The sequence below is a fragment of the Urocampus carinirostris genome, chromosome 8, assembly GCF_059441175.1.
Source record: "Urocampus carinirostris isolate Australia breed hairy pipefish chromosome 8, RoL_Ucar_1.0, whole genome shotgun sequence".
NCBI lineage: Eukaryota > Metazoa > Chordata > Actinopteri > Syngnathiformes > Syngnathidae > Urocampus > Urocampus carinirostris.
The window spans coordinates 19,131,547-19,148,589 of record NC_142356.1 but is presented as its reverse complement, the minus strand read 5'-3'; the positions used below and the strand labels follow the sequence as shown (position 1 = coordinate 19,148,589).

The 17,043-nt window shown below is 38.5% G+C and overlaps 4 non-coding genes across 4 annotated transcripts; all 4 read left to right on the top strand.

The window, feature by feature from the left end:
• The first annotated feature begins 1,032 nt into the window (after nucleotides 1-1,032).
• Nucleotides 1,033-1,104, top strand: trnah-gug (transfer RNA histidin (anticodon GUG)). The gene has a single exon. It is a non-coding gene; the product is annotated as a tRNA-His (tRNA).
• A 99-nt stretch (nucleotides 1,105-1,203) lies between these two features.
• Nucleotides 1,204-1,276, top strand: trnar-acg (transfer RNA arginine (anticodon ACG)). Its single transcript has one exon. It is a non-coding gene; the product is annotated as a tRNA-Arg (tRNA).
• Nucleotides 1,277-1,729: 453 nt separating this feature from the next.
• On the top strand, nucleotides 1,730-1,801 carry trnah-gug (transfer RNA histidin (anticodon GUG)). The gene has a single exon. It is a non-coding gene; the product is annotated as a tRNA-His (tRNA).
• Nucleotides 1,802-3,820: 2,019 nt separating this feature from the next.
• Nucleotides 3,821-3,892, top strand: trnah-gug (transfer RNA histidin (anticodon GUG)). The gene has a single exon. It is a non-coding gene; the product is annotated as a tRNA-His (tRNA).
• The last annotated feature ends 13,151 nt before the right edge of the window (nucleotides 3,893-17,043 follow it).

The window sequence follows — 17,043 nt, the reverse complement described above, 5'->3', positions numbered from 1 at the left end:
TCTCATTGGTATTATTTACTAACTGGCAAAATTGATCTTCAGCTTCGTTTTGACATCAAATTCCCAAAGACACTCTTATCAAGTAGAAACTAGTGAAATCACCATGGTCAGTCGTAAAACTGCATTACCATTGAACTGCTGTCATAATCTGTTTTATCGACTCTGATGTAAGGAAAACTTCTGGATAAATATTTGAACATCTCATACTACTTGCTCATGTTTAACAGTTGTCCATGAATGGGGATCCAATTCGTTTTGTTCTTCCTGGATCTTATAACCTCCCATGAAGAAGAAGAAGGTGAATGTGTCTCGAAGGGTCTCTGCAGGAGTCAGTGGCTGTGATCGTATAGTGGTGAGTACTCTGCGTTATGGTCGCAGTAACCCTGGTTCGATTCCAGTTCATAGCAGCAGTATTCTTTGCTATTGTAGTTTTGACAGTTATGTACTATGGTTTTTCGGAGTAATGCCAATTTGAAGTAATTATACCAACATTTTGGCAGGGTTCAAGGCTAGTGGTGTACTGGATAACGCATCTGACCATGGATGCGAAGATTCTAGTTTCAACTCCTGCCTAGCTCATTTTAAACTTTTGTTGGCAACACTATCTCTGTTGCATACTTGACAAAGATCACCCGGGGTGTCTTGGTTTCTCTGACCCCTGGAATTCAGTTAAGTTTAATCATTCTTGTTATCATAATCTCATTGGGATTATTTACTAACTGGCAAAATTGATCTTCAGCTTCGTTTCGACATCAAACTCCCAAAGACACTCTTATCAAGTAGAAACTAGTGAAATCACCACGGTCAGTCGTAAAACTGCATTACCATTGACCTGCTGTCATAATCTGTTTTATCGACTCTGATGTAAGGAAAACTTCTGGACAAATATTTGAACATCTCATACTACTTGCTCATGTTTAACAGTTGTCGATGAATGGGCATCCAATTAGTCTTGTTCTTCCTGGATCTTAGTGCCTCCCATGAAGAAGAAGAAGGTGAATGTGTTTTGAAGGGTCTCTGCAGGAGTCAGTGGCTATGATCGTATAGTGGTGAGTACTCTGCGTTGTGGTCGCAGTAACCCTGGTTCGATTCCAGGTCATAGCAGCAGTATTCTTTGCTATTGTAGTTTTGACAGTGATGTACTCTGGTTTTTCCGAGCAATGCTAATTTGAAGTAATTATACCAACATTAGGGTGGTGGTCAGGGCTAGTGGCGCAATGGATAACGCATCTGACTACGGATCAGAAGATTCTAGGTTCAACTCCTAGCTAGCTCTTCTTAACCTTTTGTTGGCAACACTATCTCTGTTGCATACTTGACAACGATCACCCGGCGTGTCTTGGTTTCTCAGACCCCTGGAATTCAGTTAAGTATAATCTGTCTTGTTATCATAATCTCATTGGGATTATTTACTAACTGGCAAAATTGATCTTCAGCTTCGTTTCGACATCAAACTCCCAAAGACACTCTTATCAAGTAGAAACTAGTGAAATCACCATGGTCAGTCGTAAAACTGCATTACCATTGAACTGCTGTCATAATCTGTTTTATCGACTCTGATGTAAGGAAAACTTCTGGACAAATATTTGAACATCTCATACTACTTGCTCATGTTTAACAGTTGTCGATGAATGGGCATCCAATTAGTCTTCTTCTTCCTGGATCTTAGTGCGTCCCATGAAGAAGAAGAAGGTGAATGTGTCTTGAAGGGTCTCTGCAGGAGTCAGTGGCTATGATCGTATAGTGGTGAGTACTCTGCGTTGTGGTCGCAGTAACCCTGGTTCGATTCCAGGTCATAGCAGCAGTATTCTTTGCTATTGTAGTTTTGACAGTGATGTACTCTGGTTTTTCGGAGCAATGCTAATTTGAAGTAATTATACCAACATTAGGGTGATGGTCAGGGCTAGTGGGGCAATGGATAACGCATCTGACTACGGATAAGAAGATTCTAGGTTCAACTCCTAGCTAGCTCTTTTTAAACTTTTGTTGGCAACAGTATCTCTGTTACATCCTTGACAAAGATCACCCGGCGTGTCTTGGTTTCTCAGACCCCTGGAATTCAGTTAAGTATAATCTGTCTTGTTATCATAATCTCATTGGTATTATTTACTAACTGGCAAAATTGATCTTCAGCTTCGTTTTGACATCAAATTCCCAAAGACACTCTTATCAAGTAGAAACTAGTGAAATCACCATGGTCAGTCGTAAAACTGCATTACCATTGAACTGCTGTCATAATCTGTTTTATCGACTCTGATGTAAGGAAAACTTCTGGATAAATATTTGAACATCTCATACTACTTGCTCATGTTTAACAGTTGTCCATGAATGGGGATCCAATTCGTTTTGTTCTTCCTGGATCTTATAACCTCCCATGAAGAAGAAGAAGGTGAATGTGTCTCGAAGGGTCTCTGCAGGAGTCAGTGGCTGTGATCGTATAGTGGTGAGTACTCTGCGTTATGGTCGCAGTAACCCTGGTTCGATTCCAGTTCATAGCAGCAGTATTCTTTGCTATTGTAGTTTTGACAGTTATGTACTATGGTTTTTCGGAGTAATGCCAATTTGAAGTAATTATACCAACATTTTGGCAGGGTTCAAGGCTAGTGGTGTACTGGATAACGCATCTGACCATGGATGCGAAGATTCTAGTTTCAACTCCTGCCTAGCTCATTTTAAACTTTTGTTGGCAACACTATCTCTGTTGCATACTTGACAAAGATCACCCGGGGTGTCTTGGTTTCTCTGACCCCTGGAATTCAGTTAAGTTTAATCATTCTTGTTATCATAATCTCATTGGGACCATTTCCTAACTGGCAAAATTGATCTTCAGCTTCGTTTTGACATCAAACTTCCAAAGACACTCTTATCAAGTAGAAACTATTGAAATCACCATGGTCAGTCGTAAAACTGCATTACCATTGAACTGCTCTCATAATCTGTTTTATTGACTCTGATGTAAGGAAAACTTCTGGACATATATTTGAACATCTCATACTACTTGCTCATGTTTAACAGTTGTCCATGAATGGGCATCCAATTAGTTTTGTTCTTCCTGGATCTTATAACCTCCCATGAAGAAGAAGAAGGTGAATGTGTCTTGAAGGGTCTCTGCAGCAGTCAGTGGCTATGATCGTATAGTGGTGAGTACTCTGCGTTGTGGTCGCAGTAACCCTGTTTCGATTTCAGGTCATAGTAGCAGTGTTCTTTGTTATTGTAGTTTTGACAGTTATGTACTATGGTTTTTCGGAGTAATGCCAATTTAAAGTAATTATTCCAACATTAGGGTATTGGCTTGGGATAGTGGGGCAATGGATAACGCATCTGACTATGGATCAGATGATTCTAGCTCCAACTCCTAGCTAGCTCTTTTTAAACTTTTGTTGGCAACACTATCTCTGTTGCAGACTTGACAAAGATCACCCGGGGTGTCTTGGTTTCTCAGACCCTTGGAATTCAGTTAAGTATAATCTTTCTTGTTATCATAATCTCATTGGGACCATTTACGAACTGGCAAAATTGATCTTCAGCTTCGTTTTGACATCAAACTCCCAAAGACACTCTTATCAAGTAGAAACTAGCGAAATCACCATGGTCAGTCGTAAAGCTGCATTACCATTGAACTGCTGTCATAATCTGTTTTATCGACTCTGATGTAAGGAAAACCTCTGGACAAATATTTGAACATCTCATACTACTTGCTCATGTTTAACAGTTGTCCATGAATGGACATCCAATTAGTTTTGTTCTTCCTGGATCTTAGAGCCTCCCATGAAGAAGAAGAAGGTGAATGTATTTTGAAGGGTCTCTGTAGCAGTCAGTGGCTATGATCGTATAGTGGTGAGTATTCTGCGTTGTGGTCGCAGTAACCCTGGTTCGATTCCAGGTCATAGCAGCAGAATTCTTTGCTATTGTAGTTTTGACAGTGATGTTCTATGGTTTTTCAGAGTAATGCCAATTTGAAGTAATTATACCAACATTAGGGCAATGGTCAGGAGTAGTGGCCAATGGATAATGCATCTGACTATAGATCAGAGGATTCTAGGTTCAAGTCCTGGCTAGCTCTTTTTAACCTTTTGTTGGCAACACTATCTCTGTTGCATACTTGACAAAGATCACCCGGGGTGTCTTGGTTTCTCTGACCCCTGGAATTCAGTTAAGTATAATCATTCTTGTTATCATAATCTCATTGGGACCATTTCCTAACTGGCAAAATTGATCTTCAGCTTCGTTTTGACATCAAACTTCCAAAGACACTCTCATCAAGTAGAAACTAGTGAAATCACCATGGTCAGTCGTAAAACTGCATTACCATTGAACTGCTGTCATAATCTGTTTTATCGACTCTGATGTAAGGAAAACTTCTGGACAAATATTTGAACATCTCATACTACTTGCGAATGTTTAACAGTTGTCCATGAATGGGCATCCAATTAGTTTTGTTCTTTCTGGATCATAGTGTCTCCCATGAAGAAGAAGAAAATGAATGTGTTTTGAAGGGTCTCTGCCAGAGTCAGTGGCTATGATCGTATAGTGTTGAGTACTCTGCGTTGTGGTCGCAGTAACCCTGGTTTGATTCCAGGTCATAGCAGCAGTATTCTTTGCTATTGTAGTTTTGACAGTGACCTACTATGGTTTTTCGGAGTAATGCCAATTTGATGTCATTATACCAACATTAGGGCAGTGGTCAGGGCTAGTGGCGCAATGGATAACGCATCTGACTATGGATGAGAAGATTCTAAGTTCAACTCCTAGCTCGCTCTTTTTAAACTTTTGTTGGCAACACTATCTCTGTTGCATACTTGACAAAGATCACCCGGCGTGTCTTGGTTTCTCAGACCCCTGGAATTCAGTTAAGTATAATCTTTCTTGTTATCATAATCTCATTGGGATCATTTACTAACTGGCAAAATTGATCTTCAGCTTTGTTTCGACATCAAACTCCCAAAGACACTCTTATCAAGTAGAAACTAGTGAAATCACCATGGTCAGTCGTAAAACTGCATTACCATTGAACTGCTGTCATAATCTGTTTTATCGACTCTGATGTAAGTAAAACTTCTGGACAAATATTTGAACATCTCATACTACTTGCTCATGTTTAACAGTTGTCCATGAATCGGCATCCAATTAGTCTTGTTCTTCCTGGATCTTAGAGCCTCCCATAAAGAAGAAGAAGTTGAATGTGTCTTGAAGGGTCTCTGCAGGAGTCAGTGGCTCTGATCGTATAGTGGTGAGTAATCTGCGTTGTGGTCGCAGTAATCCTGGTTCGATTCCAGGTCATAGCAGCAGTATTCTTTGCTACTATAGTTTTGATAGTGATATACTTTGGTTTTTCGGAGTAATGCCAATTTGAAGTAATTATACCAACAATAAGTTAATGGTTGGGGCTAGTGGGGCAATGGATAATGCATCTGACTACGGATAAGAAGATTTTAGGTTCAACTCCTGGCTAGCTCTTTTTAAACTTTTGTTGGCAACATTATCTCTGTAGCATACTTGACAAATATCACCCGAGGTGTCTTCGTTTCTCTGACCCCTCCTCACGCTGGGAGTAGGGCTAGGGTTAAAGCCAGGGCTATGGCTGGGGTTTGAGCTGGGGTCAGGGCGATGGCTAGGGTAAGTGTAAGAGTTAGGGCTAAGGTTTGGGTCAGGGTTAGGCCTAGGGCTGGGGCAGGGGCTAGGGCTCGGGCTAGGAGTAAGGATAGGGTTAGGGCTAGGGTTAGGGTTACGGTTGCGGCTAGGGTTAGGGTTACGTTAAGGGTTGCTATAGTAGTTTTGACAGCGATGTATTTTGGAAATAGAATTAGTAATTTCAATAATGTGTACTCTGCGTGTTGGTTGTAGTAACTTTTTTGACTCCAAGTCATAGCAGGTTGATCTTATCTTTTATTGGTTTGCCTGCCACGAATAGCATTTGACAGTGATGTATTGGGGAAGATATTTGACTAATTGTGTTTTGTTAGACACAGTTCCTAGCTTAGTGGGTCACGTATCTGACCATGGATTAAACATTTAGAGAATCTTCTCCTTATCATTTCATAAGGGCACTACATTAGCCTCTTCCTAACAGTGTTAAACCAAGGTTTCTGGGTTTTAATGGACTTCATTATTGTGGTTTTTAGAGTAATGTTATTTGGAAATAAATATACTGACTTTAATATAATGATCAGGGCTAGTGTAGTAACCTTCTTGATTTTAAGTCATAGCATGTTGATCTCATCTTTTAGTGGTTTGCCTGCCATGTATAGGATTTGACAGTAATGTTTTGGGTAAAATATTTCACTAGGTGCACTGAGTTATATTGAACAGTTCCTAGCTCAATGTGTATTGCACCTGAATATGGATTAGAAATTTATTGATTTTTCTCCGGGCTAGATATTTTGAGGCCACTTCTTTAAACCAAGGCTCCTGGGTTTCAGTTGACTCTTTACCATTGTGCTTTGTACAGTGATGTTTTCTGTAAATAAATCTACTACTTCCATGTTAATGCACCAGATATGAACCAGTAAAGGGTGTCCCCTGCCCACTGCCCGAAGATAGCTGGGATGGGCTTCAGCACTCCCGCAACCCTACTGAGGATAAGCGGTGCAGATAATGGATACATAAATGGATGAAATAATCAACGTAAATTCAAGTGCTTTAAAATACAATAAAATAAAAAAATCAATTAATTAATCACATGAAGCACCAAGTAGCACATTTAAATTCCTTATACTTATCTCAACAGGCTCTGCAAGCAGAACAACAACCTAGCCCGTGAACTCTAACAAAGGGGACATTGCATATTGTAGCTGTTAAGGAGAACATGCTTTTGATGCGAGGCCAGGGGTGCTCCTCCTTTTCTGGGTATTCATAGTCATTACATTTTCGATCTGTTTCCTCTGTAAACAATTTCCCCCCGCTGTAGTTGAATATGGTCACGTGACGAAGCTGCTACGTTTGATTGTATAAACATGGCTTTAGCGGAGACAGACAGACGCGTACTTACGTGTAGGGCATTTATTAAGTAACAAATTAACGACTTCAATGTTTACTAATGTAGTGGAGTCAAAGTACTGTTTTTTTTCTTCAAAAATGTACTCAAGTAAAAGTCAAAGTATAGGGATTTAGAAATACTCCTAGAAGTACAAAAGTTCCCAAACTTACTCAAATAGATGTAACGGAGTAAATGTATTCCGTTACTAGCCACTCCTGTTTAAAATAGATCCCTTTAGAATGGACAAGAAGAGTCCTCACCGGGACGTGTTCATCTTTAGCATAATTATTGATTTCTTTCTATGTTTTCTAGTTCTGCTGCGATAAAAGAGACTGAAGTTAATACGAAGCAATCACCTACATCTCAGCTCTATTGTGTTTCAGTCTGGAAAAGTGAAACTATCTTTTTTAAAGCATCCGAATAGGAGGGGGGAAGTGGTGTGTGTCTGTAGCCTGGACCGAGGCCTTTTGTTTTCGTTTAGGAGAAAGAGTAGGATGTAAGCTATGAAGTCAAGGACAACAATACTGTCTGCTCCACCGATAGTTACGTGATGTGACACAACAGGGGAGTCTGTTTGGGTGCGGCCTTTTATGTGAATGGGTTTTTGGAAGAGCCTCACTTCCGCCTGGATGACATTTGAAACTGTGTCCTGTCGTTTGTTCGCTGCAGCCGCCACAAAAACTTGGATGCTGCAAATTACAATTCTCCAGGGAGGGAGTGAGGGATGTTTCTTCTTCCATTCATAGCTAGCACATTTACCGTATATATATCTGTGTCCCTGAAGAACAAAGACCTTTGGAACCAAATAATTCTGAATGGTTCATTGTTGGACTTTGTTAAGTATAACCAGACACTGCCCTACTTACAAGATCGTTGGTACGTTGAATTTGTTCGTAAGTTGCTTCAGTGCTATATTTTGTATGTTGAAGGTTTATATAAGTATGTTTAAGTCTTGTATAAGTCACATGTATCGTTTTGTACCAAAAAATATGCATTTCATAAAATATTATGCTCTATAAAGATAAATAATGTTGAGTTCAACTTAGTTTTGGAAGATGGGCTTCAAGAGGTCCCCCTCCGTGGTAAAAAGTGGCAGAAAAAAAGCATTCCGACCATTTTCTCAACTGCATCAAGCTTTCTTATTCCACCTTAATTTCAAAAGAAACAGCTCACATCTTCTTTACACTTTGCACCAACCTTATTGAATGGATGCACGAGATATTAAACAATAGAAATGTCAACGTTTTTAGCGTGCTGGAGTATCAGAACAGTATGTTTACACACAAACTAGGAAGAGGAAGCAGATTTCTCTTACGGCGCCACACGCCGGTAGCGGCGGAGTAAAGCATGACAGTTCTGTCCTCTACTCGTAAAAAGGTGCACACTATACAAAATCTAACCTACAGCAATGGCCGGATATTTTTCGACATCCCCCAAAAATGTTCGTATATAAGGTTTTATGTAAGTCGAATGGTCGTAAGTAGTGGAGCATCTGTAATTCATTGTTTTTCGTACAATAAAACACGTTTATTCATTTCCGTGACCAAAATATGGGAATTATAAGTAAATCATTTATTCCAGAGGTTTCAAACTCAATTTACTCGGGGCTACCGAAACTATGTTCAGAGTGAGTTTGCGTTGCATCGGGTTTTCAAAGGCAGAAAGTTCCCAAAAATTAGTTATCTAAGATACATCCAAAGTCCCTTAACGTTGCTGTTAAATTGGCCTTAAATCCATATCCAAGACGTACCTCAAGTAAATGGTATACTGTTCTTGAACCATTTTGAAATTAAGGACAGTTTTTGTTCACAAACTGAAAAAAATCACTGCAGGTGTTACTAACATTGAGTAATCTGAGTTATTTTGCCCTGTAGTTCTTTGTTTCAACTGTTATTCGCTGATTACTCATTGTCACTATTGGCAAATCCTGTTACTGTTCCTTGACTCCCACAGCCCATAGGCCTGATCTGCTTCTTGTAACCTAGGAGAGTTCTATAGAAAGAAACGGCTTGAAGGAGTTCCTTTTAGAACAGATTGGAATCTTCTTATCAAAAGGCTTCTCCTTCTAAGTTCAAAAACGGTTGATGTCTTTTCTCCTTATTCTAACGTCTAACGTCTAAAACACAAAAGTATCAGACTCAAACATCATCCCCCTGCGTGATAATGGTCATCACAGCCCACTAAGATTCCAAACTTCAAATTTCATGACCTTTTTCGAGGTCAACTTTGGCCAGACATTGGGGGGGGGGTTAAACCAGGTCTCAGGGGAGTAGGAGGCGACTGCTTGGAGATGTTGAAAGGAGCACAATGGCGCCCAGTATCAGCTTTGCTGGTTTTGACAAATGTGACTGGGACAAATGGCCTAAATCACTTAAGGTTAACACACGTCACGATGAAGACTAAGCATCCTTTCAAAGTACCCTGTTGACAAAATAAAGACTCAGATGGCACTCTTGAATCGGATTTTTTTTCTCAAACAGAGGCTTTTTGTCAATTTGTAATTATCAAATGTAATACTGTAATAGTGCATGTTAATGGAACCATCTTAATTTTAACATTAAGAAGGCCCCATCTGTACAGTAAAAAACATTTTCTATACCTAAATGTTTAGAACAGAGTGTCAAACTCATTTTCACTGAGGGCCACATTAGCGTAATGACCTTCCTCAAAGGGCTTGATATTACGTATAAATTGTACGTAAAATAAAAGTAATTACTCCTTCATGTAAAGCAACTCTGAATTTATCAATTATTCAAGTCACAAACATTACAGTTGCATTGAAAAAAATGTCACTACCCAGATTTTAGCCAATCTGCATTGGCTCCCTATTAGCTTAAGATGTGATTTTAAGGTTCTGTTCGTATTATACTCCATTCGGGTCCCGGTGCTTGGGAATGCTCTTCTCCCTGACATTTGATCTGCAACCTCAGTGGAACTGTTTATATAAGTATGCTTAAAACATACTTATATTCTTTAGCTTGTGAATGTCCTGTATTTCACATTGACAATATCTGTGTATTATTTGTTATTGCAACAACCTCATGTGTGGTCCCTTCTTAAGGTTTCTCCATTTTCCTCTTGTTGAGGTTTTTGAGTTTTTCCTTGCCCTCATGTAAGTTTTAGATCAGGGGATAGTGTAATAATAGTCTGTAGTTTGCAATAATCTGTGGTCTGTGCAGCCCTTTGAGACTCCCTGTGATTGAGGGGGTCACAAATAAACATGTCTTGACATGACTAAACATATTTAATATGTTATAAATTGAATACAATGATACTTATACAGACAAATGACTACGATACATTTTAGATACAAAAAGTCTTTTGGACAAATATCTTACCTGAAATACAAGAACAAAATCCAAGTTATGAGAATTTCCAGATATTACCACTTAAACAGGGGATTCAAGCATTTTATTATCATTTTATTTACCATATTAAGGGGTTGCTATGTTACATTACGTTTTGAAGTGTTATTAAAGTATCTATCTATCTATCTATCTATCTATCTATCTATCTATCTATCTATCTATCTATCTATCTATCTATCTATCTATCTATCTATCTATCTATCTATCTATCTATCTATCTATCTATCTATCTATCTATCTATCTATCTATCTATCTATCTATCTATCTATCTATCTATCTATCTATCTATCTATCTATCTATCTATCTATCTATCTATCTATCTATCTATCTATCTATCTATCTATCTATCTATTAGTTATCAGGAGGATATTTTTATAGCTATTTACTGTAGGTTTACCTTTGATGCTTTCCAGGGGCCAGGAACGGATTAACTGGTTTTCAGTTATTTTGTATCGGATGAGGTATTGAGTAGAAAATGTTTAGTGATATTTACGTTCAAGAATGATTTGTTAGTCTGTAGAGTTCAAGTTTGAAATTGAAACTGCTAACATTTTAACTCCTATAAATCCTGACACATAAGTTGTAATTTATGTACCGTCCATGTCAATAAGTGAGGTCAATATTTTTATATCGCGGCTGGTGGTCCAGAATGCAACACCCACAATAAAGAGGGGAGTTATGGCAATTGATTTTTATCTCACACCATATAACAAGTTAAGATTGAAATCAAAGATAAAAAGGACAAAAATATATTGAGGCCCTAAAAAATGATTTAAGGTGTTCAGCAAAAATGATGGCTCTGTCTTGGCACAGTTTCCTTTTTTTGGACCAGGGAACCATTACAAGCCTCACCTCCACCAAGTAAAAAAAGCGTTTGAACAACCAATAAAACCGCCCGGCGGACTTCGATCCAGGCCTGTAAATCAAACCCTGTTTGCCGATCAAAGCCGAGCTGCGAATCTCCCGTGACTAAGCCTGCATTCCGTGTTAAACGTATTCACATGCTGCACTTGTTTGTTGTGTGTATTTCCTGCTCGACACCACGCTCATTTAGAGCAGGATAGAGATTGTGTTTGGCAATCTCCCAAAAGAGCGTTTGTCCAACTTGTAACACACTTTGTTAGCTTCTCGTGGCTTGCTGAGTCAGGACTTTATCAGGCAAATGAACAAGTTAAACCCCAAAAATAAATGTCGAAACCCATATTTTTTGCTAAGGATAGCTAAATTAGAATATGTACATTGTCTTACTTGTTCTTTGTACATTTTAAGGGGAGATCATGGGTGTCAAATGGACATAGGGACAAAAAACAAACAAACATTTGGTTACAAACTGAGGGCCAGACTGATTAAATAATGAAAATCTTAAAAACGAAGAATATGGTCTGCTGCAATGGTTCTTAACTGGTTTGACTTCCAGAACCACTGTCACACCCAGAATTACAAGACACATCCATCACCTGCACCGTTTATCCTCAGTAGGGTCGCAGGGGTGCTGCAGCCCATCCCAGCTATCGTCGGGCAATGGGCAGGGGACACCCAGAACTGGTTGCTAGCAAGTCGCAGGTCACGAGGAGACATACACCGCACTCGCTCATTAACAACTAGAGACAATCTGACCGGCCAATTAACCTGACATGCATGTTTTTAGAATGTGGGAGGAAACCGGAGTGCACTGAGGAAACCCAGGCAAGCACGGGGAGAACATGCAAACTCCACACAGGAACCCATGACCTCAGAACTGTGCCGAGGATGTGCTAACCACTCATCTGCTCTGCCGCTCTAGCCACAACCCAAATCAAGAAAAAAAAAAACTCTTCTCAAATATATTGAATGAAAGGATTGTGCAGTTTCAATCATAAAACAATAAAACAAAATGACAGCAAACGACCTCAAGTATTAATTAATAAGTAATTCCCTTTAATGCTTAGCGATCTGAATTTTAAGTTCAGGATGTGTAAATTGGGATTATAAATGCAGATTTTAAAATTTGATTTTGACCGTGCAGTTAGAGGATATTAAAAGGTTTAATTTGTAAATCTGGATATTACAGTTGGAGATTAAGGTAAGCATTAGCACTGGTAGGAAGTTACGATGTAGGGCTTTGGTGTAAAATATTTAAATGCTATATGCAGAGGTAGGTAGTAAAGGAGTACATATACTCTGTTACATTTACTTGAGTAAGTTTCAGGAAATAAATGTTATACTTTTAGGAGTATTTTTAAATCCCTATACTTTTACTTTTACTTGAGTAAATTTGTGGAGAAAAAAATCTTATTTTACTCCGCAACATTAGGCAACATTCAAGTCGTTACTTCACGTAAGTACACTTCTGTCTGTCTCCGCTAAGGCTCGACCATGTTTAACCAATCAAACGGTGCAGCCTAATCCCGTGACCATATTAAACTACAGCGGGGGAATTTTGTTTATGGATGAAACAAATCGAAAATGTTGCTTAGCAATACCGCCTATGAAAACACAGAAGAGGAGGAGCACCCCTGGCCTCACATCAAAAGCATGTTCCCCTTAAAATGGGCGCAAAACACCAGCCACAATATGCAATGTCTCCTTTGTTCGAGTTCATGGGCTAGCTTGTTGTTCTGCTTGCAGAGCCTGTTAAGATAAGTATGGGGCTTAAAATTGCTACTTGGTGCTACATGTGCTTAATTCATTTATTTAATTCATAGTATTTTTATTTAATCGTCTATTAAATCACTTCAATTTACGTTGATTATTTTAATCTACTTTTAAATTAAATGTATATTTTTGTTGATTGGCTGGACTTTGATCATTTGATGATCTGATTGGTTGTTTGAAAAAAAATAAATATATAAATAAATACGAAGTTGCTACAGTTACTCAGTACTATTATACTGAAGTAACAGTACTTTTACGTGAGTAACATTTGTGGCTACTTACCCACCTCTAGCTGTACGGTCAGAGTCATCTTGGAATAGAGTTTAACTTTATGAAAAAAACTGAGTTCTCATTTATAAGCTCGGTAACAAGTTCAAATAAGACTCGCACAAAAAAGGTTCTAACGAGAAAAGGAGTCAGGGAGCGTGTTTAGATTCCCATTATTCTGCCCTATGTCATGAGCACCAGCGGGTTCATTTATTTTAGTCTCTTGTTAAAGGCACAAAAGCAGAGCTGTTATGCAGATGTGAGCTCACTCAAATGTTTGTCTCACTCATAACTTGCGCATGAAGTAGTTGGGTGTGTTGATGCTACGCATTAAAACGTCAATGTGGAACTCTTTTCCGCCAGGTGTAAACACGTAAAGCGCTTCCGTCACGGTTTGAAAAAATATATGGGGAACGTGTCAATCACTTGTCGCTGAATAGACTAAAATCATCAGTCTGTCGTTCATTTTCTTTGGTTGGACTCTGTCATTATGAGTGGTTTTTGGTCTTATGAGCACCAGATGTTCTATTTTTGTGCGTACAATCAACACATTAAGGCCTTTCAACCGGATTCGGGGATTAATTAGGCCACTGCATTCCTTAAAAATGAGATTTAGATAGAAATCATTAAACATAGGAGACATTGAGGTGCTGTGTGCTTTTTAGGAGTCACCTTAGCAATAGATTGGCAAACAGAGGTGGTTGGATCCATCAATTTATCAGTTTTATCGATACTAGGCAAGTACTTGGATCAGGTGGATACTATTATCCTGGGATCAATGCTTCGCTCCTCTATCAATCTCCATAAAGCGGTGCTTTTCAGTGCAGAATTGTTTTTGTTTACACTATTTGTACTTTCAAAATATTGTGCAACGGAAGGTATGGTTGTTGGCATTGTTATATTAGTATTTTCATTACGTTGATATTTTTTTGGGTTTTACACTCTTGAATTATTTTCTTAAAACCAGAGTGCATTTCTTGTGGTTTTCCTTTTTGACATGTTACCATGACAATACATTTTTTAGTAGAAATATATTATATATTGTTAAAGGCACAAGAACGATGGAAGATCAGTAAATCTCATTTTATGTATGGCCAAGTTTTTGTCCACAAAATATCCAAAATGGAACCCCACCTTTCAAAACGTTAATTAATTTTGTTTTTGATTTTGAAACGGTATAAAATATACTTAAAAGGGACAGTGTGTATCATTTAGCACCTCCTAGTGGTAAAAAAACATGCATTTAAAAAAAACAATACTGATTTGAATGATAAGCAAAAATACACGCTCTACTATAACATAAAAAGTGAGTTTTTTTTTTTTTTTTAAGAAATTAGCATTTATTTTACATAACATGAGCCTTACCTAAAAGGGAGCTGATGTAATTGTTTGACATCTTGCTACTGCAAGTACCCAAAAACTTCTAAGAGGCTGGCCAAAAAAGTGTGATGTAAACTAGTGTGTTTTGGTCACTTTGTATCTCCATAGTTTTTATTCTTCCTTGTGCTGTTTAGCACTTTTGGCCACACTCCACAATGCAGCGACATCTAGAGGTCAAATAATACACTCTCCCCTTAGATATTTGCATTGTAGTTATTTAATAATGATAATCTTTGTGCTGTGTTTATCATAATTATGATAAATTAACGTGAGGGTGAGGTCAATTTTACAGTGATCATGACATTTCCATGCAAAAAGTATTGGTACTCAATTCGATACTACCTTGTATTTACCTCGATCGGATCGATACCAAGATTCCAAGTATCGCCCACCCCAACTTTGATTTTGCAAAGCATCTCCAAACCATTTTAAAAAAGCTTCCTCGCAGCATGGTGCCGTCAACACCGCGTGTTCCCGAGAGGACAACCTAATTCGGATTATGGCGTGTGTCGGATGCGCACCAGACAAAGCCTTGCTCTGTATCCAAAAATAAATTCATTCGATTCTCTATCCAGAAATACCACCGGGAGAGCATTATCAGCATTTTTGAAATCCTTTCTTACAGACGCTTAAATGGAGCATTGGCAAGTGTGGTTGCTGAAGAATGTAATGAATAGCTAATGCCTCAGAGTCATGACTGGTTGTGAAAGCCATGTGTCCTACTAATGCAAGTTTTTTTGTATAGAAATACAGTTTTTGGGGCTATTTGTCTTTGGAGGCGTGTTACTGAACAAAACAAGCAAGAGTAAGTCCGACCCGGCTTACCAACAGTTGTTTGTTATTTTAACTAGTATGCAATGTTTATATCATTGACTCTATCAGACAATAATTCTGATGTTCTATAATTTTCTACGCACTTGAGTGAGGATCTGGTTTTTGTAACCTAGGAGATTTCATGAAAAGAAAGGGCTCATAGGCGGGCTATAAGAGTATATTTGGATTTTGGCATTGTGATGGTGTTTGATGTGTTTTTCTCCTCGAAGGTTCAAAACTCATTGGTGATTTCTCTCCTTATTTTTAGTGTCTACGAAACTATAACCTTGTCATTCGGTGTCATGGTATTGACTCGTTCACTGACATTGACAGCTATTTACGTCCAAATTCCATTTGTTGGGCATATTGTTAATGAGATAAAATGATTTTCTAGAGCAGGGGTTGCCAAACTTCGGCCCATGGGCCGTATCAGCCCCGCCAACGGAATTTAATCCGGCCCGTGAGACGATGCTGAGAGAAGCATGAGAAAAAAAATGAGCCGCTTCTCATCAAACAATGGTTGGTTGGTTGGAACCCTTAACCACTTTGGTCGTAGGGGCACCATTTACTCTTGGGCAAGTAGAGCCTGGTGGCGCCCATTCCTCTCCAGTCCAACAAATGTTTCCAACTGGTCTCAAACCGAAGACCTATTGCGTGTTAGGCGAATATACTTACAACTGACCTGTTTAAAATATGTCCACCGGATGTCGCCGAAGCCACATTCCACTCCAAACCACCCACTGTAGCTGTATATGCTGACTACCATTTATCAAACTGAGAAAATTTGTGGAAACGCCTGTCCCAATCTTATTTTATCAAAAAACAAAACTTTTTGTTTAAGGCAATTTAATTTCACTCACTTTCATAGCCTTTGTCCCTTTGTGTAACCAAATAAAAATCATGTTTTTCATTGCACTCATGATCAACATTTAAATAGCTGGCTTCGTTTTTTGAAATTTATTTGATTTTTAAGATAATACATTTCATGCAATAAAACACTTCTGAAGTCACCCTAGGGCATTGCGTTTTTAAATGCAAATCAAATTTAGTGCTTGGAAAAGGGAGATATTACTTTGCTATACCTCCTAATTAGTTTTTATTGGTGAATTGATAGATTTATTTGCATGTTTTGTGTGTTTCAAAACCAATTGGATGAAATGGTCCCTTTATAAACAAATAGACAATGAAATACATCTTGGTCATGCAAATGCAAAACCAGAAAAACTGGATTGAGTTACGTTGTCTGTTTTCCTTATGTATTACCGAGTATTGGATTTAAGACTTTCTATCAGCATCTACATAAAACTAAACACATCAATCAATCTCTGGCCTGGCCCCCGTGCAGATGTTTGCAAACTGATGTGGTCTATGACTCAAAAAGTCTACCCAACCCTGGTTTACATCATTGTCATTATCCGACAATATTGTTGCTGTTCTTTGATACTCGCACACTTTAGGGCGATCTGCCTTTTGTAACCCAGGAGATGTAATAAGAAGAAAGGGTTGAGGGTAGGGCTTTTAAAACAGGTTGGAATAGGGCATTGTGAAGGTGTTTTCTACAATAATTTTCCGTTTTTTTATCAAGTTCAATTATCGTTGATGA